The 23,944-nt window shown below is 45.3% G+C and overlaps 1 protein-coding gene and 2 non-coding genes across 3 annotated transcripts in view; 1 reads left to right on the forward strand and 2 right to left on the reverse strand.

Moving 5' to 3' along the window:
• The window catches only part of LOC119170067 (P protein-like), a 269,389-nt gene that overhangs the window by 217,090 nt on the left and 28,355 nt on the right, over window positions 1-23,944 (forward strand). The gene's annotated exons all lie outside the window — the stretch shown is intronic.
• On the reverse strand, window positions 1,988-2,060 carry TRNAT-CGU (transfer RNA threonine (anticodon CGU)). The gene has a single exon. It is a non-coding gene; the product is annotated as a tRNA-Thr (tRNA).
• On the reverse strand, window positions 2,913-2,985 carry TRNAT-CGU (transfer RNA threonine (anticodon CGU)). Its single transcript has one exon. It is a non-coding gene; the product is annotated as a tRNA-Thr (tRNA).

Consider the following 23,944-nt stretch of genomic DNA (forward strand, 5'->3'; position numbering starts at 1 on the left):
ACACTTTTCGCGAGAAAACAGGGTTGGTATGAGTCACCGCGAGGGACAATCTTTCCATCTGTGAAGTCGTCTCAATTCATGTTCTGGGCAGTAGTCGGTCCCTATATTGCTTCTTCATGCCATGTTTTCTTGAGTATATTCTTCTTTGCTGTTTGTGATGAATGATCAGCCGCTCTTCTTGGTGAAATTGCCGATGTAGGCGACGCACTGCGAGGAATAGCTCGCACATGCTCCGCATTTAGAAGGAAGTGCGGCGGCGGTGATACCTGCGCGAGATGAGAGTTCGACACGCGTGCATACGCGTCTATAGTGTGCGGCCTCCTCGTCTGAACTTCTTTCTTCAAGTGTACGGTTGCCTCGCCGTCTTTGACTTCACGAATACATCCACAAACGACAGCGCACACGCCGACGCGCTGTTGTGCAACTGCGGCGGCCTCTGGCGGAGTGCAGACATGTGCTTTGATGTCTACGTCCTGTTAGAGGTTATGCAAATGCGTGTTTACTTGGAAAACGCTTGATTGATACAAATGGCCGAAGCTCAGTGCTTGCTTCCTCGCTCTCAGACTTTGCGGTGTCATCGATTTTACACTCCCACGCTCTCTCTCTCTCTTTCTCTCTCTCTGTGTATATATAATGCGGAATGTAAACAGTTCGCGCAATTTGGGTCTTTGTGACTTTTTGATATGGGTACATATGGACACACATTAGACGTGATGTAGCGGCGTTGTGGCCAGAGATCTGTGGCGCGGGTATCATTGTGAAGGGGGTAAAACGCGCCGAATGTATTCATAACTTGGCCCCCCGGGCCTATACTCAAGTTGTTTGCCATCTCCGTTGAGGAGAACGATTTGGTAAACACGTGTAGTGAAAACGATCTGCGATGTTGCCTTGGATGCACTTCGAGGCGCGTCCTATTTTAGATCAGTCGTCACGGGGCTTTTTTTTTCTAAATTTGTAACGCAGCCATTCCAGCCTTATCCGACAAATGCCGTACAACGAAACCTCAAAAATCTAGTTAAGCTCTTGAAGAAAGCACTAGCACTAATAGAAAAAAAATATCTACAGAAGCCGGGCGATCTCCCCCAGTTATTCAGAAGAAATGAAAGGGGGGGGGGGGCGAAAAAAACAGAAAGGATCGATTCCTTCCCCTATTAGAAAAATAGAGGACAGCAAAGCTTGGCGCGTGCTTGCCTGATGTACTATTCCTTATTTATTTATTTATTTATTTATTTATTTATTTATTTATTTATTTATTTATTTATTTATTTATTTATTTATTTAACATTGAGCTGTGCTCATACTTACCTTTTCCTTCTTCCATGCCAGTGTTTGGGCCTGCACTCGCTTGCTCAGCAGCAAAACAGTTCAGTTGAAACGAGCAACAGCGCACCGTAATGCGTGAAACACCACAACGAAAGACAATAATGAAATGTACGTGAGACTCTAAGCTTTGCAGACATGTAGCACCACCTGTTGGTGCAGTTTTGGGTAGTGCAAAGCCCGTCGCCTTTGCACAGCTCGCTGCGCAACCTGGTGCGACTAGCGCGGGCGAAACAACGATTGAGCTGTATATTTGGTGTGCTTGCGCATTGAACATTCAGCAAAAGAGCTACTACTACCAATTTCCCTCCGCTAGTCGGGCACGTCACCGAACCGTCATGATGGGCTTTCTGGTTCGCTCACCAGAATGACGGCGAGCAGGCGCAGCAGCTCCGCGCTCTACGAAGAAAGAAAGACCTCGTTAAACGCTACTGTTGCGTTGTGAACTGCCATATATATATATATATATATATATATATATATATATATATATATATATAAATAAGGGAAAGAAGTGTATACCTAAGGGCTCGTTTTTCCGTGTTTTAACACAATATTAATGAGATATAACAGACAGTAATGCCAAGGAATGTACAGGGGAAGTTATTAGAACCAATGGAATGTAAATAAGAAGAAAGAAGAAAGAAAAGTGGATGAAAAAATTACCAACTGTGAGCAGGAATCGAACCTACGACCTTCGAATTACGCGTTCGATGCTCTAACCACTGAGCTATCACAGCGGCCCTCCCTCCATCCACTTTTTTGGGTTTATCTGTGAATTTAGAAGTAGGAGCGACAGTCAGCGCCATCTATAAGCCAAACAACGAGTGTGAAAACACTCTTATGCGCATGTTTGGCGTCACGTAGCACGTGAACTTATTATGAGCGGGCAGCTGATTAATTGTCCCTCTTATACAACCTAAACACACCAAGTCTGCCAGTACGAGACCCTCGTTCAATGAAATAAGGGAAAGAAGTGTATACCTAAGGGCTCGTTTTTTCCGTGTTTTAACACAATATTAATGAGATATAACAGACAGTAATGCCAAGGAATGTACAGGGGAAGTTATTAGAACCAATGGAATGTAAATAAGAAGAAAGAAGAAAGAAAAGTGGATGAAAAAATTACCAACTGTGAGCAGGAATCGAACCTACGACTTTCGAATTACGCGTTCGATGCTCTAACCACTGAGCTATCACAGCGGCCCTCCCTCCATCCACTTTTTTGGGTTTATCTGTGAATTTAGAAGTAGGAGCGACAGTCAGCGCCATCTATAAGCCAAACAACGAGTGTGAAAACACTCTTATGCGCATGTTTGGCGTCACGTAGCACGTGAACTTATTATGAGCGGGCAGCTGATTAATTGTCCCTCTTATACAACCTAAACACACCAAGTCTGCCAGTACGAGACCCTCGTTCAATGAAATAAGGGAAAGAAGTGTATACCTAAGGGCTCGTTTTTCCGTGTTTTAACACAATATTAATGAGATATAACAGACAGTAATGCCAAGGAATGTACAGGGGAAGGTATTAGAACCAATGGAACGTAAATAAGAAGAAAGAAGAAAGAAAAGTGGATGAAAAAATTACCAACTGTGAGCAGGAATCGAACCTACGACCTTCGAATTACGCGTTCGATGCTCTAACCACTGAGCTATCACAGCGGCCCTCCCTCCATCCACTTTTTTGGGTTTATCTGTGAATTTAGAAGTAGGAGCGACAGTCAGCGCCATCTATAAGCCAAACAACGAGTGTGAAAACACTCTTATGCGCATGTTTGGCGTCACGTAGCACGTGAACTTATTATGAGCGGGCAGCTGATTAATTGTCCCTCTTATACAACCTAAACACACCAAGTCTGCCAGTACGAGACCCTCGTTCAATGAAATAAGGGAAAGAAGTATATATATATATATATATATATATATATATATATATATATATATATATATATATATATATATATATATATATATATATATATATATATATATATATATATATATATATATATATATATATATATATATATATATATTAATGTACACCTGTCACCTGTTAATCTTTTGGGTAGCCTTGACGTAAAAACTGTGGTAAATTTAATTACAAACCTCAACAGAGCCTCTCACCGCGGTGCGCGCTGTAATGAATGCAGACTGGTGATGTGCGCAAGAAACATCGCACGCGCCACGACCACCGATAATCTGAGGTGGTACCACACAGCATCGTGCATGTACACTTTGAAGGTTATAAGTTTCGACGTTAACTAGTAATCTCGAACACGTACGCCATACAGGTTAATCGCAAAATGCTGGACGTGACCTCAATCGGGTTTTTTTTTTTTTCTTGCCGTTGGTCTCTGCAATTTCCGGAGCTATGTCGGAGGCCTCGGTTTTTACCTTTAGTCGTACACCGATAAAGTGGACACGCATGTATTCCCGTTTGCAGCATATATAAACGGAAGACAACCGTCAACAGAACATTCTGGGATGCGTAATGAAACAGTTCAGCACACAGGAAGTGAAAGATGGATGGAGAACGTATACTTTCAAAGGCGAAAAGCACCGGGGTCATTCGTGCCGGATGAAGCGAGCTTTGTACCACTGATCGTAAGATATACTGCTCGTGTATGCACTTCGTCGCTTTGGCAACGTGTGTTTGCTGAAATTTACGCATTTAGGTGGTACAGAACGCACGTTCTGTATTTTGTCGTGGTGCAACCCGCAACGTAAGTGCAAGCGATGCTCGCTTGCAATTGCATTGCGAGTTGCACCATGACGAAACAACTGAAACAATTTTCGCATTCTACCAGCGCGGTTCGCTTTGATGAGCTTCCTACTTTTCCGAAGCGAGGTTAGATTGACGGAAGAAGCTTGCCAGCGAGAGGGTCGCCACTGGTGGCTACGTTTCACGAAATTGACGAATTTGGTAGGCCTGTGGCGACCTGAAATTGTGGATGGTGACATGGCGAATTTTCAGTTACTTTTGGCTTTGGTCTCGACTGATTTGTGCATTCTATGCTCATTGTCCTCCTAATAAATGGGCGTCATTACTTGCGTTTCTTGCATGAAACAGTGTCTCTTGCACCAACAGCGTCCCTTGCATGAAATCCGGGATGTGCGTCGTGGTCTTGTACCTAGGAATAATTATGGCTGAGAGGTGGATGTGAAGCGAGTGTGTTATAAAAATATTATTTACTCAGGCATTTTCCTCTATTCTTGCCGAAAGTGTACAGTAAAAATAATTGTTATATACCAGTTTACGTTCTCTATCTGTTCATTTAAGTGACTATGAGAAATGGGAAGTGGCGCATGGTACCACAATTGTTTGTACTCAAAAGGTATAAGAATAATTAATAATTAGTGTATCTAAGACTTCTTGTCGAACTACTTTAAGTGAAGTTTTCAATTAATGCAATTAATTCACGATGCAACTCCGCCTCCTCCTTTGTTGTTGTCACGTGGTTTCACCGGCTTCTCCTCTGACGTCATGCCAGAAGCTTGGCGAGCGGCGGTTGCTAGGCAACGACTCAGCTCACGCTGCGGCCCCCGGCCACAGTGAAAAGGCTAACATATACGGTTAATGTAGCACTCACTGCCAAAACAAATGCATAGGAATACGCCTGTGACCGGCGCACTTTCGAGGTCTGCCTTCGCGCGAACCTGCGTGTCTGGAAACTCGCCGGCGGCCTGGCTTTTCCCGTATCGTTCGGCCACCTCTGAAATTTGTGACTGTGTGAAAACGGAGCTGCTCCTGCAGGTTGGTACTTCTATTCCGAAGTCATGCTGGCACGAGCCATCCGCTCGGTGCGTTGGATCAGTTGTAGCTGATTTTGGGCCGTGCTTTTGGGACGACGTGCTGATTTTAGGATGACGTGAAAGAGTGTTGGTATCGCTTCGCATCGTAGGGAAATGTCTATATATGCCATGAGTTAGATCAGGTGAATGGTGTGCAGATTTGTGTCGGTATTCGTCCCTAATCTTCGCAGCAGGCTTGCCCCTTCACCACCAAGTTAGCCGCGTGGGGTGGGAAAACTGTCTATTTTTCCAAACTGAGTCAAAGACTAAAAACTGTTTTTGTCTTGTTGTTTATTCGCCACTGTTATCCTCATGTTCAACCCCTTCTCTTTCTTCCTCCTTCCTGACATCCCTTTCCATTTCCCAACGCTTACTATCAGACTGTAATAACGTTGGTTAAGGCCGACCTACCATCTTTTCTACCGTAATAAATGCGTCTTTATATTAAATACTTTTTAACAGTTGCAAAGCTAGGGTCTAAGTGTGCTGTAATGCCGAGAATACCTAACGCAGGACTCAAGAGCAAGAACATTGCGTAAAAAAAGTTGAACAATCAATTAAATACTACTACAAGTGTTCGTCCGATAAACGAAGAAAGGCCTTGAACTTCGCCAGTACCTTTGTTGATACCCAATAAAAGGAAACCTCGCAGTCATATCGAGGTCTTGTCCTATAAAACAGCTGGTACCAAATTCACAATAATTTGCTGGATAAGAAAAAAAAGAAAGAGGGAGGAAAAGACTCGGTCTTTACATGCGATGCGAGCAATTTCGATCGTCTCTCAAGTGCTTCTATGTGGCTTCTCGTTGATCGATACAAGGTACAGAATTTGATGGAGTGCATGGCTGCTCTGTTATTCCGCAATGTGCCGCGAACAGTCGGTAGCTTATTTTAGGTGGACCGCACACGCCTACTCGCACTCCGATTACGGTGAAAGCAACCGGTCGAACAGAATAACCGTATACGTTATGCATATCGCTGAGTGATATGCGTATAACACGCAGCACGGCGCGGCCCAAACGTTGATGCACCTTTGGGCCGTCTTGTAGTGCGCGAGCGTTACAGACTACACGCGTTATCTGTTTGAATTCATAAAAAGTCTGTTTGAATCCATAAAAAGTCTGTTTTAATCCATAAGAACGAAGCTTGGGCTAACGCATGACTCACGGGGTCGTCCACACTTACGAAAAATGGCTCATTAGTATTCAAAGCTTCAAAGAAGCTACATTATTTCTATCGAGACCATGATCAGGCTCCACCTACCTAGCGGGGATTTCTCGTGAAGTATAGGATAAGCGCTCTAGTTTTACCGGCTTGAATACTGTTGAGGTGATAACCACGATTAACAAGACAGTTAGGGCGCTATACGGCACTTGCAGCCCCGGCGGACGATCGTGTCAGATGTCCCTGTTGTAAATCTTGCAGTATTAAGCGAGAATTTTTCAATGAATAATGTTTACAGCTCGCGCCTGCCGTGCCTAATTCGTAACGTGTATCCTCCCTAACTTCTTTTGTACCTGTAACCGAAGCGCAGTTTTTCAGTCACGCAAAAGCAACTAGCCCAATACCGCATTTCGCTAGCAAATATTGCAGGAAAATCTATCAGTTAGCCGCATTACGCAGCCCCGTGGCAATGCAGCTGCATGTTGACGTCGTGGAGGGAATCCGCATACTGGCACGTCATACTCCGTAGGAAACTGCAGCGGCAGGTGTATCTGGTCGGTATCGCGAGATTTACAGGAAGCTGTGCACGAACAATATTAATAAAATAAATTCTGGCATCCGCTTGTAAACAGCTTCGAGCTATTTTTGTGCGCGTTATGCATACTGTTTTCATGAATATCTGATGCTATTTGTAGGTTGCCGGGATTTGGCTTTTGGCAATGCAAAAGCTGCGTAAAAAACGCTAGCACACACATCATCATGACAGTTTAAGATGCGAAGCAGCTCTTTGCCTCACGAGTGTAACGCTGCACGTACGTGCGTCCGTACGAACACGCTGCAACGCGTTTCTTTCCTCACAGGTGTTGGAACGGTGCCAAGTAGGTCACGCCGCAGATGCGCGGTGACATCACGCTCTCCTCGCACGCTTTTCTCTCTGGTCCGCGCTGGCGTAACTCTCCCCTCACCCGCAGCACGCTCGCCGCAGCGCCCGCAGCTGCTGGCTCCTCCGCCCGCTCGCAGCACACTTCCCTCTTTCTTCACCCTTTCCATCACCGCCAACGCTGAACCATAATTCGAGTGAAAACACTATTTAGACTCGTTTATCTGCGATGAAGCTCACACGTGTAAAACCCAACCCACCTCCCACGTGTTTGCGCTTCAAACATTTACTCGAGTAAACGCTACACCGAGTTTCGCTTCAAATCGCTTTTCCACCGCCCGCATCGACGCCCGTTTCAACCGGGTCAGCAACATGCACACCACTGCTGCTTCGCATCGCATCAGGGTTTTCTTCGGGGAGATGGTTCATAATATAAAACAACATATTAATTAATGAAAATACTTTGAACTTAGGGGTGAATGATATCAATGGAACGAATGAGAAGGCGTTGCAAGCTGGACCTGATAACGCGATGCATTCTTAAAGTCAAGGCTTGAGCGTGGCGGGTTTTAGAGCCCAGCTGTTATGGTCGGGGTTTGCAGTTTGTTGTAAAAATGCAAAATATTGAGCGCCCCTTCATGCCACGCATACCGTGCTCACTACCTATTTCTTTAAAGACTGACTGAAAACTGCCTACCAATACTTTCATGAGTATATAGTTGGTGTTTGTGAGTGAAACGGACCCAACGGAACTTCCGGCGTTTCGCTTGGTTCGCGACGCCTGCTGTGCACAGAGGTTGGCTTAGCACTCGAGCGCTGCGGTTTCCGTGGCAATATGTAACGAATGTTACATTGCTACAACTTCGTGCAGCCGAAACTTTAACCTCGGTCGTCGTTGCCCCAACACGAATGTGCGCTCAGAATTCGCGTCAAGCAGTATCGTAATCGTTGGTGATTTTTAGGGGCGAAGCTCCTTAAACCGTGGGTCGTGCGTCCGCGATGTATGTAGTAGTAGTTGTTGTCGTCGTCATCGTAGTAGTAGGTAGCCATTTCTCGTTTAACCCTTGCAATGTCCGCTGGATGGCAGTACTTCTATAGGATGAATATATGATGAAAAGACGCGAAATGGCGGTACTTGGAGTGTTCGCTAGATGGATGGACGGACGAACGAACATGCAGACAAGCAGACGGATGGACGGATGGACAGACAGACAGACAGACAGACAGACAGACAGACAGACAGACAGACAGACGCACGTACGGACGGACGGGCGCACAGATGGACGCACGGATGTACGAATGCAGGGACGGTGCATGAATGGACGTACGCATGGACAAAAAGATGGACGCACTGATGGACGGAAGCAAGAATTAACGGACTGACTGAAGGGCACTTCGCCCCACTCACCATCATTCACTGCTTGAATATGATGGGATTTTTTTCTGCTAGACGCTGCCCCCACGATCGGTAGTCGAACCTGTGACCATGTACTCAGCATAAAAGATACCACAGCCTATGAGGCGAAGGTAAACGCCTTCGCGAGTGAATTGAGTTCGCTTATCCGCAAACAATATTTATTTACACCGCGAAGTAATGGAACTGCGCAAACGCGGAACAAGGCAAAGCATAACAATGGTCGCAGCTGTAAAGTGTTTACAATTGTCGTCGAGAACGCTGAACTCGCTTCGGCAGACTGGCAGGTACGTGCCAGCACACAGAATGGAACATACGCGTCATTGAACGACGGAGAATGTGGCCTGCGCCGGTTGCAACCTGTTGTTGCGCATTAACGGAGCAGCACATTGTTTTGTTAAAAGCTCGACGGACGTGTCGTCACAAACAGCTTTGACGGGTTGCTGAAACAAAGTGGTAATTTTTTTCAGTTTTCGGTGCGAACTTGTCGGTCGTGGTAGGTGAGAGAGACGTAGATCAGTGTCATTTTAACGCAATTAAACAAAATGTGGACGAGTAATTTTTGTTACAGCAGTGCTTAAGGGCGCGCTTTACAGACACAGCGAAGTAACAACTGATACGCTTATTCGCTTTCATCTGTACCTGTGAGTACGCTTCGTGCGCCATTTGTGCGTGAGAAACGCGGGGCACGTTTCGATCTGCTTTCCATTCTGCGCGTGAGCTTCCAATTTTTTGCTATTGCGTTCATTGCTTCGCCTTTGCGACAAAGCTGTGACTTTTCTTAGGCAATGCGTATTCCTTTATAAACAAATGCTATGAAATTCCGGGTCTTTTCATATTCTTACGCGTGTTCTACATCAAGACAGCAATACTTCCCCACTGCTAAATGTGGCATGCCTATAACAACAAAAAATGCATTATGTGTGTTTTAACTATGACATAAGCATTTTAAAAATAACAAAAGTTACATGCAATTGGAATATTAATAATCGAATTTAAATGTCCAAACTGAGCACAGCCGGCACGCAAAAAAACTCGCCCACTTTGTTGCGTCCGTGTTACTTTGTTACCTCCCGTGACGAGGAGGGAACCAAATTTCGATTATGGTGCGTTGCGACAACGTGTTGTCGTGGAAAGCAGCAGGTCATCGCATATTTCATAGTCGGATCAGCACAAACACAACTATACACAAGGAGAACACGGAAGAGAGTGCCGACTTCAATGGACAATTCATGCTTGAGTGAGCTTTCCTAATTATGGAAAACCAGCAGTATCGAAACCCTCAAACAAAACGAAAAAAAAAAAGAATGGCTAAATTTTACTGATAGCCATCTCGCTTGTATCCATAGGTGGGCAAAAAAATGTGAAGCTCACTAGGACATGAAATATCATTTTGCCCTTGAGGATCAAACTGGACTCACTCAGTCTAAAACTCACCAGAATATAAGTCAACCGAACTCACTCACTTACTCACTCACTCACTTACTCACAGCTTCATTTAAGTCTGAGTTAGCCCGAGTGAGTCGACTAATGAGTGAGTTTTCCGACCAGTGCTTGCACCAGCGGATCGACTTACCTTTGCGTGTGATGTGTGGCGCTTATCTGTTTCTTTCGCGCTGTGTGCAAGAAAACCGTGATATTCAGCTTGTCTTTCTCAGCACTGCATAAACCTCGGGGCCAGCCACTGGGGGCGCTTATTCTTGCAGATTACCCGCCACGGGGCTCTAGTGGCTAAGGCACCCGGTTGCTGACCCGCAGGTCGCGGGACCGAATCCCGCCTGCATTTTTGATGGAGGCGAAAATGATTGAGGCCCGTGGGCTTAGATTTGGGTGCACGTTAAAGGATTTGAGGCGGTCGAAATATCCGGAGTCCTCCACTACGGCGTCTCTCGTAATCCTATGATGATTTTGAATTGTCAAACTCCAATTATTATTATTATTATTATTATTATTATTATTATTATTATTATTATTATTATTATTATTATTATTATTATTATTATTATTATTATTATTATTATTATTATTATTATTATTATTATTATTATTGCTGTTGTTGTTGTCTTCCTGAAGATTGGCAACACGGTGTTTTGCGCCTGTTATATAGCTTCAGAAACATATAAGTTTCAAAAACTATATAGCTTCACAAACACAGCACGTAAAGAATCAGTGGCCTACTAGCGTATTTCAGACGGCTTGCTGTTTTTCCTGACAGCCTGCTTCGACGCACGTTTATTCAAACTTAGTAGAGGCTTTTTCGGCACGCTTAGTTCCAATATGGCATTGCAGAGCGGCTGCGTTTACTGCATGCCGGGCAAGCTTAGTGCAAGATTATAGTGATGTCTAAAAAACAAATGTGTGTCACAATTTTTCATGGCCCACAGAAAGCTTTCCCGCGTACGTCGGTACCCTTGTACGAAATTAGTCATTTTAATGCCTGAGGAGGTCCCTTGTAACTCGGGGGCCTCCTTGTGGGATAATAATGAACAATGACAGGTAAAAGTGAATCCCATTTGAGCAGTGGCAAAGTGTTTCAGTCACGACGTAAAGATGGTAGAATTGACAGCAAGCCTTATGTCATGAAATTTTCATTAAAAAGCGTGCACTGTATCAAACAGCAATACAATACAAACAGCAATACAATACAGCTAACTCTGCCCCATTTTTTTCTTCTTAGTTATGCGCTCTAGGAAAGCTCTACATTGCGGTATTCATGTGTTTACATACAACCTGTATTTTTCGCAATACAAAGTAATAGTTAATTAATGTTAATTTACAAACTCTTTATTCTTATTCGAAGTGGTAAAGTAATAACTACGTTGTAGGCCACCTCAATTAAACCAATAATCAAGCATTCATATTGTGCAGAAATATTTCTGTTTGTATTTCTTTCGAGAAAAACTTTAGGGCGTACATTTCTTTCTTTTTTCATTGTATTTTTTATTTCTTTTCTCTTTTTTTCGTACAAATGAGACCGTTTCGTCGCACTACCATAGCTTTAGCTGACTGCAAGTTAAATGCCGAAGAAAATACGTGTAAATAAAGGATCATCGTCTTGAGTATCGCATAGGGCGTCGTTTGACTCGACGTGTAAAAAGAAAAAGAAAGTGAGGATAACGGGGCGCCTGTTTATCAATTCGGCATCGTCGTACTGCGGGGCCCGTGGGAAATATCTCGAATGAATCCAAGGCCTCGAAAGAGGGTAAACAAGGAGACGGGGCCGAAAAAAAAAAACATTAACCATAACAAAAAAAAACAAATGAAAACGGTTTCACATGTTCAACAAACACCAGGAACAGCCCAAGACGTGAGTTGCGGGCTACGCAGACAAACAACGTGCAGTGGCCATGTTGTCATTGTCAGGAGAACGTGTAAATCACGATTGATGGACCGTCTCTTTATTGTTGCCGCGTTGACTGGGACAGAAACAGTCTCTTCATTTAATACACCAGTGCGCGCGCGTGTGTGTGTGTGTGTGTGTGCGTGTGTATACGTGTGTGTACGTGTGGGTGCGTGCGTGCGTGTGTGTGTGTGTGCGTGTGGCGCATTTTTATTATGTATGTAGTAGTAGTAAATAGCCACCGGTGGCACATACCCGCTCTAGAGCGAGAATGTACCACAGGGGATGCGAGATGGCGGTACTTGGGTTGTTCGCTATATGAACGCACGGACGGACGGACGGATGGATGGATGGACAGACAGATAGACATACAAACATCCGTCTGGACAGACAGACAGACAGACAGACAGACAGACAGACAGACAGACAGACAGACAGACAGACAGACAGACAGACAGACAGACAGACAGACGGACGGACGGACGGATGGACGCATGGACGGACGCAGGGACGTTCACGCAGACGGATGGAAGCACGGGCGGAAGCTCGGACGGGCTGACGGACGCTTCGCCTCACTCATCATCATTCACTCCGTGGGTAGGCTGTGATTATTTTATTTTTTCTTAAGGGTGGGGGGTCTTGGGTATTGAGAAGTGCAGACCTATCGCTGCAACGTACAACAGGACAAAGTACTTTGTGTAACGTTCGACACTTTTCAAATTTCAATGCTTCAACTAACGGAGTTATCTGCGTGCCGTAAATATTTCGCAGAAGAACTTGTTTAGGGCAAACTTACAAGTTGGCCGAGGGAGTGAAACTTTAGAATGGCCTTAGAGAATATTTCTCGGGTGATTTCGACGTTTAGTAACGTCTTATGGGTCTTTTTTATGTGATTTTTAAAGAGAAAAGAAGAGAAAAGTGAGCCCCGTAACTGTCTCCATCACAGTGCGACACCTCATCAGTAGCTCATGAGGGATGGGGGTAAAAAGGGATTAAAAGCGTAGGATTAAAAAGTAAACAGATAGGGAGAGGAAGGAGAGAGCAAAACGCAGGGACAGCGAATGACAGAAAACGACGGAAGTAAAGAGGAGATAGGAAATATGGACACAGTCGCAGGAGTCTGAAGACGGGGCACCACTCAGCGAGAGCTCTTGTCGGCGTCAGGAGATGGCTTAGGGGGAGCCCAGTCGGCCAGAGCTGCGCTGTCGTCAGAGATCGCGGGGGCACAACCAATCGGCACGAAATCCAGTGAGCGAGTCGATCTTTTAAAGGGCATACAACGTTTTGTTATGTTTTCTGAAATGTTTTTACTGTTTGCGTATATATATATATATATTTTTTTTGCTTTCTGCTTTAGACACTCAATCATTTTCTGTCGTACGGCGTTATTTTCATGGTGCATAACAATCTACACAGTGACCTTCCCGTGAATTTCGTCGACATTATTACTCTATTTTATTCATTTATTTATGTTGTAGGGTGCGTCTGTGACACCTATATAATCTTCTCGTGGCTGTTTCTCGCACTCATTCAGCAACTAGCACGAATACGCGAACGTTGGTCATATTTATAGGTCCTACAGTCAATGCAGGAAGTACGCTAACTTTCTTACTCATACACGGCTGTCAATTCTGCAACGCCACGTTTCTTGAAAGTGTATTAGGCGAGCAGGTTATTGATTCACATAATGAGTGCTATCTTCGCAAATTGAACATAGTAACGTGCATAAATATCGTGCACCCAGTGGCTCAAGCTTCAAGCACTGAATAGACCTGTTACTTCAAAGATTAACGTTGAGAAATGAAGCTGCAGTTCTTTCGTTAAGGTATGCGCGGTCTGAAGCAGTCGTTTCTGGATACGAAAAATTGAGGGGCCGAGCGTCAATGCAGAGTGGTCGTTCATTTTTTTTTTTTTTTGCTCGAACAACGGTACGCCTGTTGCATACACGCGAAAGAAAGCTCTCTTTTTGTTGCCTCGTGACCATGGTACTCTCAGCGGCAGCTCGCTACATCCGAATCACCAAGACACATATTCATGAAGCTTACGGATGACAAACCCCTTTACGCATCGTATGTGCGCTGTCTCTACAGCGAGAATCTCCGGGGTAATTTACCGTCGCATCAAAATGCGTGGAGCTTCTGTTGCATTCAAGTCATAACGCACCGTAGGAGATACGAATCACTAAGCGACTGCGTACGTTTCCTCGGAGGCCCCTTGTTTGCCATCTGTTTTTACGATTGCTCGTCTTTTTTTCCGAATAACCTGCCACAAGCTTCTTTTTTTTTTCGGTTCCTATGTCCCGACTCGACTTCTCCAATGTTTTCTGTCCTTGACGCGCCTATTCGGTTGGTGTCATCGAGGACTGCGTTGTTTATGAAGCAAGCCCATCTAGCGCGTTGCTTGACAGCGAGCCTCGGTGAATCTTTCAGACGTCGGCTCCAGGACGTTCATCTTTGGTTCTCTTGCCCGTTTCGCGAACAGTACTCTGTACTCTCGTTCGCGTGCGGTTCATCTCGCTCGATCGATTGCTGTTTTTCAGAAAGCGGGAGCGAGTTCTCCCGACAAGGAAGAGAAGTTTAATGACGTGAAAGTGAATATCAACAAACTCGGCGGGGCGTATATTTCCGGACTTTGCCTCTTCCACGCGTTTTTGAGCGTGCTGTTGTTTACCCCCTTATATTGCTTCGGTATATTGGTCCAACTTTATAGTCAACGCGATGCTCCCGGCACGTTCGACACAGCAGCGCCCCACTTTTCATATACGGACGGCTAAAGTTTACCCCTGATGCAAAACCGGAGACGGCGGGGCTTACTTCGTACAGCGGACGTGTGGTACAAGGAATGCTTCAGGGGTTCTCGTTCAAAACAGAACGTCATCATAGCACGAAGTGAAAGCGAAACGAAACAGATATCTTAAACTGCGCATTACCTGTAACAGAATAAATACAAGTTGTGACCATCCTGAAACCAGAGAACGGGCTGGCAGTCTTGTAAATTGCGTAAACCTAAAAAGAAAAAAAAAAGCGAGGGGTGATGTTCTGCTAGAAGTTAGAGCTGTTTACCTGGAAACGAAGCCTATCATCTCGGCAACGCTTAGATGAAGCTTGTGTTCAAAAAGTATATCCGAAAAGTCAATGCAAGTTCTTGTTCACCGGTCTTGGCTGTCCGAATACTAATATCGCCAAGCAGAGACCATAATCGTTGACTCTGTTCACATCGAGCAGTGCAGTTTTGTCACTTGAGCACCGCCCTTGATAATTTTATTCATTTAGAAATGTACGCCTCGGTTTCGTCCTGTAGCTCAGCACTGTGAATTCCGGTAAGGTTAACCCCTGCAGTAGCACATTCCTCGAATAGCTTCATATTCTGAAGGAAATTTTACGGCAAAACTGACTATGGCTATGTTCTGGCGGATCGCGACCACGGAAAAAAAAAAACGACACGTAGAACAATTTTCAACGCCCTTCGCCTCCTCGCCAGCACCTCTGTCACAAGCGCCGAGGTATTCGATGACGGCACCTCCCTCCACACTGCGCCCGCTTTGTCTGGCGGCTTACATATACTGTTGTTGTCATCTGTTGCCCTTTGGAGTCGCTATGAGATGGATGCGTGTCGTTCGCTGTGAGAAAGAAGAGCAGGAATCGAAGGAGCGCCACACAGTAAACCAGTTTGCGCCCTTAAGGGTGATTGCTGTGTCTATAACTAACACCCTACGATAAGGGTGTTTTGATGTATTGCTGGTTATAGTCACGAAAAACACCCTTCAAGGTGCAGACTGGTTTACTGTGCACAAAGGCACGAAAGGGTGCGAAAACGACGTGCAGCCGCTGCCGCATAGCATGCAGCCGCTGGCTTCGCTAGCTTTCATCTTCAAGGTAATGGAAGGACGCAAATTTTTCCCAGCTTAAAAAAAATAATAACAGAACCCGGCAAGTTAGACCACCGTTCCGCGAATAACTTGAAAATTAAATAGCTCAGTAAAAGATGGCTGCGATGATCACGACTTGGCTAACGTGGCGGAGCGACACCCCTTGTAACTTTCTTTCTTATAGAAACAAAAAAAAAAGAAATGAGCGGAAGGACTGGGCCTGTCACCCCTTGCATGTCCTGACGCCGGCAGCCCGCTGACGCGTCCGCTGGGGTCTGGCACCACAAAGATAACAACCACATCCACCTTCTTACGTGCATGGTCGTTCTTTGGTCGTCGTCTTTTGTTTGTTTGTTTTTGTTCGTATGCTAGCTGTTCTCGCTGTCACCCGTGGCACGGGCCCAACTGGACCAGAGGCCAAGAAACGAGTGGTTAATCACCTATACGGTTTTCTCTCCTCTTGCTCTTTTCTATCAGCTTCACCACGCACGTACTTGCACTCAAATACGATCCATACACGGTCACACACCGTACGCTGCGTATTGCGTCTATAGTTAGAGGCAATATCTATCTACGTCAGGGGAACTTCCTGCTGGCGGCGCCTCCAACATCCGTTGGTGCGAGACCCCAACCTTTATTTCTGTTTGCCCGCGCGTCAACGTACTGCCGATGCGAAGATTCTCTGCCAAATTTTCTTCGTTTAACGAGGAAATGGGGAAGAAAGAAGGAAGTGTACTCTTCTGCTTCGCGCAGCGCTGCTTGTATCGAACTACAGGCAAGTGAGTTTCTGCCCATGACGCTCTGATAAAGTACTAATGAGGCTTCTTCCCACACTAATCCTGTAATACTGCCCGTGGGGAGAGCCGGCTTAGGTTGAAGAACCAATGGGGAAAGGGGATTATCAACAAAATAAAACGGAACAGCAACATTTGACAGATAAAGAGCTAGTGTAACGTAACTCGTGTAATTAGTGTAACGTGCCAAGGCATATAGATACACTTAAGCGATTCAGGTGGCAAGATGACAAAATGAATTTTTACGGCTTAAGGCTCTAGTTTTAGTGTAGTCGTAGACTTGTTTATTTTTTTATACGTACTGATGTAGTCGGGGGTCTGCCCATAAAACCGGAGCCAGCCAAAGTCTCTGCGAGTTGTCGAGGAGAGGAGCCCGGACTGTTAACAGGAAGGTTTATTTACATTACTTAGAGACAGCTTGTTACTACATGATGATGGTAGCGTCATAGCAGTTCTCTATAGAAGCTTGACGGGAGCTTCTGTGAGCTTGTGGGGAGAGTATAGGCGCTCGCGTTTTATGCCCTGTTCTTCCCAGGATTCCCTGCATGGAAAACTATTTAGACCAGGAAAGTCCAATAAAATTGCCATCTTCACCTCCCCCTTCCTTTGGGGGGGGGGGGGGGAGAGGGAAACACCGCCTCCTTCTCAATTCAGGAAATACGGAAGAGGCACGCCCGGTTCGTCCCAGGGCGAGAGAGAAAACAATACACAGTACACGCGACACAGCACAACGCGAACACGTTGGGTCCCGTGTGCAGATCAACTCGTGTACTCAGGTGTAGCGCCGACTCATTGATGTGGTCAGCGGTGCCTAGCAGGCCACGGCTTGTGGAAAACTGTCGCCATGAAGGCACCACGGAGTACGTGGGAAACGTCTCCGCAGACGGATCTCAGACGCTTGCCTCATTGTCCGGGACACCTTGACGTGCGAACCAAGCAGCCTCGACAGCCAACAGCTCTTTCTAAGCCGTCAGTCAGTCAGACGCGTACAAAGTGTTTTGCGAGGAGCGCCGACGGCCCTGTAGAACTCGAAGAACGACTTTCGTGTTGTCGCCGCTCTTGGGGCACCTCTGGGAGCGCTGACCTGGAAGAAATCAGGGTAGGCTCAACCAAGCGGTGCCAAGCCAGGCAGACCGATCATAACAGTATGTAGAGCTCTTGTTTATACATACGCAGTTGACATACAACAGATTTACGTTGCTTTCGAAAAGGCTACTTGTACTCAACTTCCTATGCCCCAGAAGGAAGCTTTACAATGGCTTTTTTTTTAAACAGTTTTGAGCTTTTGCTCATCAAGACGGCGACATCATCCCGAGCCACGCAGTACCTGTGTACTCGAACAATATCGAGCATCAGAAGGTCCTTGATTGGCACCTAAGTCTAACCACACAGGTGCTATTTCATACTTCACTTCCATAAAAATGAGACCACCGTGGCCGGGAATCGAACACGCAGGTTACCATTTATATTCACGCTGATTTGCACCGCACCTCCATTCGTGGTTTTTCTTTCCGTTTAAACTGCCCACAATGATAGCGGAAGCAATTGAATCGCACTCTGACTGTCCATCTCAGGGACGCGCTTCATATAGAGGGCGCCAGCGTGGGGGTCACATTCCTCCATTTAAAGACAATCGTTCTTGGGGTACGCATAAATTTCTCTCTCTCTCTCTCTCTCTCTCTCTCTCTCTCTCTCTCTCTCTCTCTCTCTCTCTCTCTGCCTGTCTTTCTTTCTTTCTTTCTTTCTGTCTGTCTGTCGGTCCGTTTGACTGCCTGTCACAAGTTTAAGCACTTGCTCAACGCGAAACCATCTTGAACTGGTGGCTGCGTTCATACTTGTGAACATTGTCAATCAAAAAGCAAATGCTACGCATATCTGAGGCGTAACGTCAATACGTAGGTATTAGGTGGTGTGTTTTTTATTAGAAAATACACAGATACGTAATTCTAAAAACCCTAGTGTTTCTTACGCTGCTCTTAAATCGCGACACTTTTCATGGAAATGCGCTCTGCCGATAGATGGTGCTTTCACCTGGAAGTGGCCCTGTACAAGCTCATGTTCCGACCGCACTGCCAGATGGCGTCCCTATCTGTGGTGCCACTTGCAACGAAGTACAAAAATACGCGGCCAGTTTTTGCCTCTGCGTTCGTTCACGCTCAACCGCTACAGACATAATAAACCAACAAGCCTGCATCGCTAACTTCTTCAAACAGTTTGGGTGGTAATGCAATCATTGCCTAAGAAATACTAGCAGGCACGATCTAATCGTCCAGAGTAATAAGTGTTCTTTCGGCAGAATAAAATATTTTTGTCTTGATAAGCCTGAGAGTAGGCTTTCAAAAATAATAACAATTAAAAATAAAAAGTACACTTACTATAGGGCATAAAGTAGGAAACATGGGTAAATGTGTCAATGATGCATGGGTACACATACGCGCTCTGAACTAGCAACATGCAAGCAACAGCTGTCTTAGTTTTTTATTAATAATTTTATCAAACAAATCTCCTTCTCGTAGATTTGTATAGACAGCGACAGCCAGTACAGGTTATCAGGTTTTGTATGTCCTGACACCGAGTGCATCTTCGCATCTGCACTTATTATTCCATTGTGTTTTTACACTGTGTCGTATCATCTGTCAGAGTAATTATATGGCGCCTGTTGTCCACCTGTGGCGTCGAATCTTGGAGGTTTGAGGAGAGAAAGAGAGGCGTTAAACGTCCAGAATTTAAGGGGGACGTTGCAAGTGGACAGCGAATAATCGTTTGTAGCAAGAGTTATCGCGTCAGTTGTCGGCTTTGTCCTGACCAGCTTTCTCAGACCAGGAGGACCCTATCAGTTAGCCGAAACTGAACTTCTAGGGTAGACCAAGTGCGCCTTCGGAGATTCCACCATAGTCCGAGTACCTTCTCATCTTCCACTCCACCACTGGGTGGAGGAAATCAAAGCGTTTTCAGCCACCGCCGCTAGAGAGAATGCAACTGTGCTTCATTGGCAATGCAAGCAGTTAGAAGAAGCCACACGCGTTGTCAGCTTGGTTACCTCAGTTGCGTTTCACCGACCCGAGTACTCCTAGCGCGTACTTCTGTTGCCTCAGAAAACAATATCCATAGCAGCTTGTTAGATCTTCTGAAAAAGTTGGATACCCTGCTGGCCACCTCTCCTTAGAACGTACAAGTTCAGGTCGCAGCCATAACCCTTGGTTGCCTCCACACCAACCGAGAGCTATCTGATGAGGACGCGGAACCCATCACTCCAAGCATCGCTATAAAGTCTTGCACTGCTACTACAGACGGCGACAACGAAGTGGTTCCCGTTCTAAAAAAGAACCTTGCTCGAGGTGTGAATTTGGTGTTGAGGCCTCTGCAGCTTGTTCCCGGACGGTCCGTGACCCCGTAGTTGTAGATTCTTATGATTTAGGAGCAACCATTGTTCATGAAGATCTGGTCATGTTTGTCGTGAGAAACTTTATTGCTGTAGCGGTAATTAGCTGTAACAGTATTGCTGTAGCAGACTATATAAGGACCATGGTTAAGATTGACGTATGTTTATCATCACGAAGTGAAAGACACGCTTGGTTGACGGGCGTCTACAATAAAAGGAGGCCACTGGAAGTGCTGTAGTTGCTTTGATCTATCGATGGAGTTAGAATACGTTAACGGTGACGTTGAACTTGGAAAAAAATCACTCTAATCGCAGTCTGTGCTCGCGCTAATTTTCCCGATGTCCTTGCTGTCTCCTAGCCATTGGTACAGCCTCGTACTACGCCATATTTCCGGGTCACCTGGTGGGAGACCACTGCCGCAATAGAGTTCGTTGCAAATTGCGCTTTAACAAACATCGCCGCGAGATTGCCATCGTTCTTCTGGGTAGAGTTGCACGTGTTTGCAGCTGATGCGCACCACGAGCGCCGCTTGCTCAAACGTCGGTTCTTCTCGCACGGGGTTAGGACCGTGTTTCCGTGCCAAAAATATTGCGCAAGCTGTGGATTTTTCTTTTTTTTCTCAGGGGGGAAGGGAGTGCATGCAACCGCGTTCACAGACTGCCTTCTTTTCTTTTCTCGACGCTTTCTTTCCTCCCATTTTTCGCAAGGACACCGGTTTGTCGACAGCGCTCTTCTCGTCTCGTAACGTCATTCTGTCTCGCTCGACGGTTTCGCCCGCGGAGAGTTGGTGCGCATTCGAAGAAAAAGCCTGCGAAGACGCGTTTCGACGGCAGACGATGCCAAGTAGCTTGCGCAGCTCCCAAATTATTGCGCGGAGGGCCATTGCAGCTGGGTCTCCTTGGCAGCTGTAGTGGGCACAGCTGAGCAACCGAAACCAGTCTGGCCTTGAAAGAGCTGGTAATTCGTCGTTTGGGGTTTCCCCCGGAAGTGCTGCGGACGTTAAGCCAGACGTCAAGCGGAGGACGCATGTTTACTGCGCGTATATGCAAATGCGTGTTCAAGAATGCTTATAATGAGTTTTTGTGTACGGTATAGTCACAGTGTTGGTACGAGTGGTGCTACGGACTAATTAAAACAAAGGTTTTCGGTGCATTCATGAAAGCTTTCGATCATGCCTATTTATTGTACACCTTAAAATGAACAAAGAATAAAATTATTATTTGAAGAAGGGCCAAGGTAGGGCCTCAGCGGTGTCTGGTTTTGGTATTTCTGGCAGTTCTTCTTCTTATTTTTCTTCCAAATTAAAATAATTAGTTAAGTAAGTAATTAAAGTAATGTTTTAAGAAAGGCCGGGAGAGTCAGGGTATAGGGCATGGCCTGTTTAAGGTATTTCTTGCCACCGAGCTTTCTATATCATGCAACCAAAGATGGATAATCGAATAAAATCATTACCATGAGGAGGGCATCGGCAAGGTATACGACCTAAGTGATGCATATTTCGTAAAGCAGGGACCTCCTTTGGAACCACGGGCACGTCATCTGCTGCTAGTTTGGAAGTATACATCACAGGATGACAGACTTCACCGAACTGGTCTAACATATGTCATGCAGCTGCTGTCTTCCCATGCTCCAGATGAAGATTAGCCGATGGGGCCATCCACTTTTCGCTGCTTGTGACATCGCGTTCCCCGATAAGTTGCTCTCTAATGTCGTGTTTCGCGGGACGATGCCCAAGTGAACTCCCTAAGATAGATAGGTCAATATGCCTCTTTTGTTGAGCGTCGCATGGTAAAAGAGTACGTGTCCCCATGGGCGGGTTTGCTATGACCTTTTCAATCTGAACATTTCGTGCATCGACTCACCGCCTCATAAACTTAAGTTTAACTGTCAACAATGACATTTAATCACGACCGTTTGGTGCGAAAATTATTTCCAACTGTCCCGCATTGCATTCCAGCAAGACCACAATGTGTTTTCCTTATGTTAACTTAATTAAACCAGATTGTATTTTCAAAAAAAGACGCGATGAATGTCAGCGGTTTAATTGGTGCCACATTGTATAGGCCACCCTTGTTACAAAAATTGTTTCCATAGTTCTAACTTATTTTAAATCTTTTTTTTTTTGTTGGGTAAACGGCATCCCAAAACCACCATATGATTAATAGAGACGCCGTACCGGAGGGCTTCGGAAATTTTGACCACCTGGGGTTTTTAATGTGCACCCAAATCTAAGCACATGAGCCTCAAGCGGCTGGGATGCGATCCCACGACATGCAGGTCAGCAGCCGAGTGTCCTTTAACTCGTATGTTAACTAGATTGGAATACGTGTGCTATTAAACAAACTGGCTGCCAGCATGAATAATCTGAGCCGCCACTGTTCGCAGTACAACCTGTGTTTGTTCATTAAGTGCTCTCGGAAGAAAAAAGAACTGTGCTTACAGCAAACTGCACAGCGTAAAACTTCAGTCTGGTTAGCGCAATACGGTTAATAAAATCTGCATGACTAGTCTGTAGTTCACGCGCAATAGTCCTGCATTGTATAGGCAGGGCCTGCCGTCCTTTCTTGACAGTCGCTTCGCCACCTATAGTTCTTTAAGTTATCAGAAAGCTAAAACTTGCACTTGCATTAATATGTTATGCAGTGCAAAGCCGTAGTGCATATACGCGCATTTCGTATTTCACAGCACGCTTTAAAGCATGCATGGCGAGTGAGGGGTATGTGGATGCATGCACTGGCATTAATTAATTCTGTAGTGGAGAGATGCGCCTGTGCTGTCAATGTTTGTTATTAGAATTGCACATCCCGCTTCCAATTACCTAATGGCCGGCAGTGGGGCATACTTATAATGCGAGAGGCGCAATACTTTGCAAACCTAGAACTAGCAGGCTGTGATATTCGTTTGCATATTTATTAGTGGCAGTTTCCACATGTCTGGAAAATAAAGGGAGCAGCAGCCGTTTTAATTATCATCTTAACAAGTCGTTGAGCTTAACTCGGCATTATAATGGACGAAGTAACCTGCTTAATTTACACTTTAAATAAAGCAGTAAAGCAAAAAATATAACTGCTTATAGCTTCAAAAACGAAAATGGTTTGTTAAGAACGCCTCGAAAGTTCTTACCCATATAAAGAAAGGAAAACTCAGAAAGTTCCTGATGCTATCGATTAAGCTTACCCGAAGTCGAAAGCCAGCTTATTTTTCTTTTCACTTGTTGTATTGATCCTCCACCGCCCTCCTTTCCTGCGCCTAACGTGCACGTCAGCATAGTTTAGCACTGCCTCCGAGATTAGAGGCATTGCAAGTTTTGTACAGCTCACCTTGTCCTGCATTGTCTCCGTGATTGTCACACCTTTGGTCAATCGATGACGTCATTCAACGACGTCATTGTGTGACGTCACTAATTTCGGTGGTCCGTAACATCGTCATTGCTTGGTGATCTTTTTTTATTTTGCGTTCCCCGTGTTGACGCCGACGTGGTCATATGCCAAACGAGAATTTTTTGCGTTTGATGAGTCATCTAAAATCTTTCGCCTTAATATACCACCCCTTGCTTACCTTGCGTCTCATGGTAAAGGATTTGTTTTAGCAAAGATGGGGACACATGGAAAGAAGTTACGAACGAGTGCTTCCTCGCAACCGATTTATTCCTGAAAACGACTAGACATATGACCACAAATAATGATCACAAATAATGATCACAAAGTATGCGCAAAATAAGTCATGAGACATAGAGGCAGAATACAAGTTAAACAATTTACAAGAATACAAGTTAAACATTTTTAAAAAATGTGTCGTAAACTCTCAAGGCCGAGAATTAGCGTCGGCCACGGTCAACGCGCTCGATTCGGACGCAGCGGAAGAATCGGCAATCGCTCTAGCAACCACAACATGTACAGACGCCATGGTGATCTTCACCGACTCACAAGCCGCCTGCTGGAATTTAGCTAAGGGCCGTATCTCAGCCGATACCATCAATATTT

Source organism: Rhipicephalus microplus, chromosome 2 (genome assembly GCF_043290135.1).
Source record: "Rhipicephalus microplus isolate Deutch F79 chromosome 2, USDA_Rmic, whole genome shotgun sequence".
Lineage (NCBI taxonomy): Eukaryota > Metazoa > Arthropoda > Arachnida > Ixodida > Ixodidae > Rhipicephalus > Rhipicephalus microplus.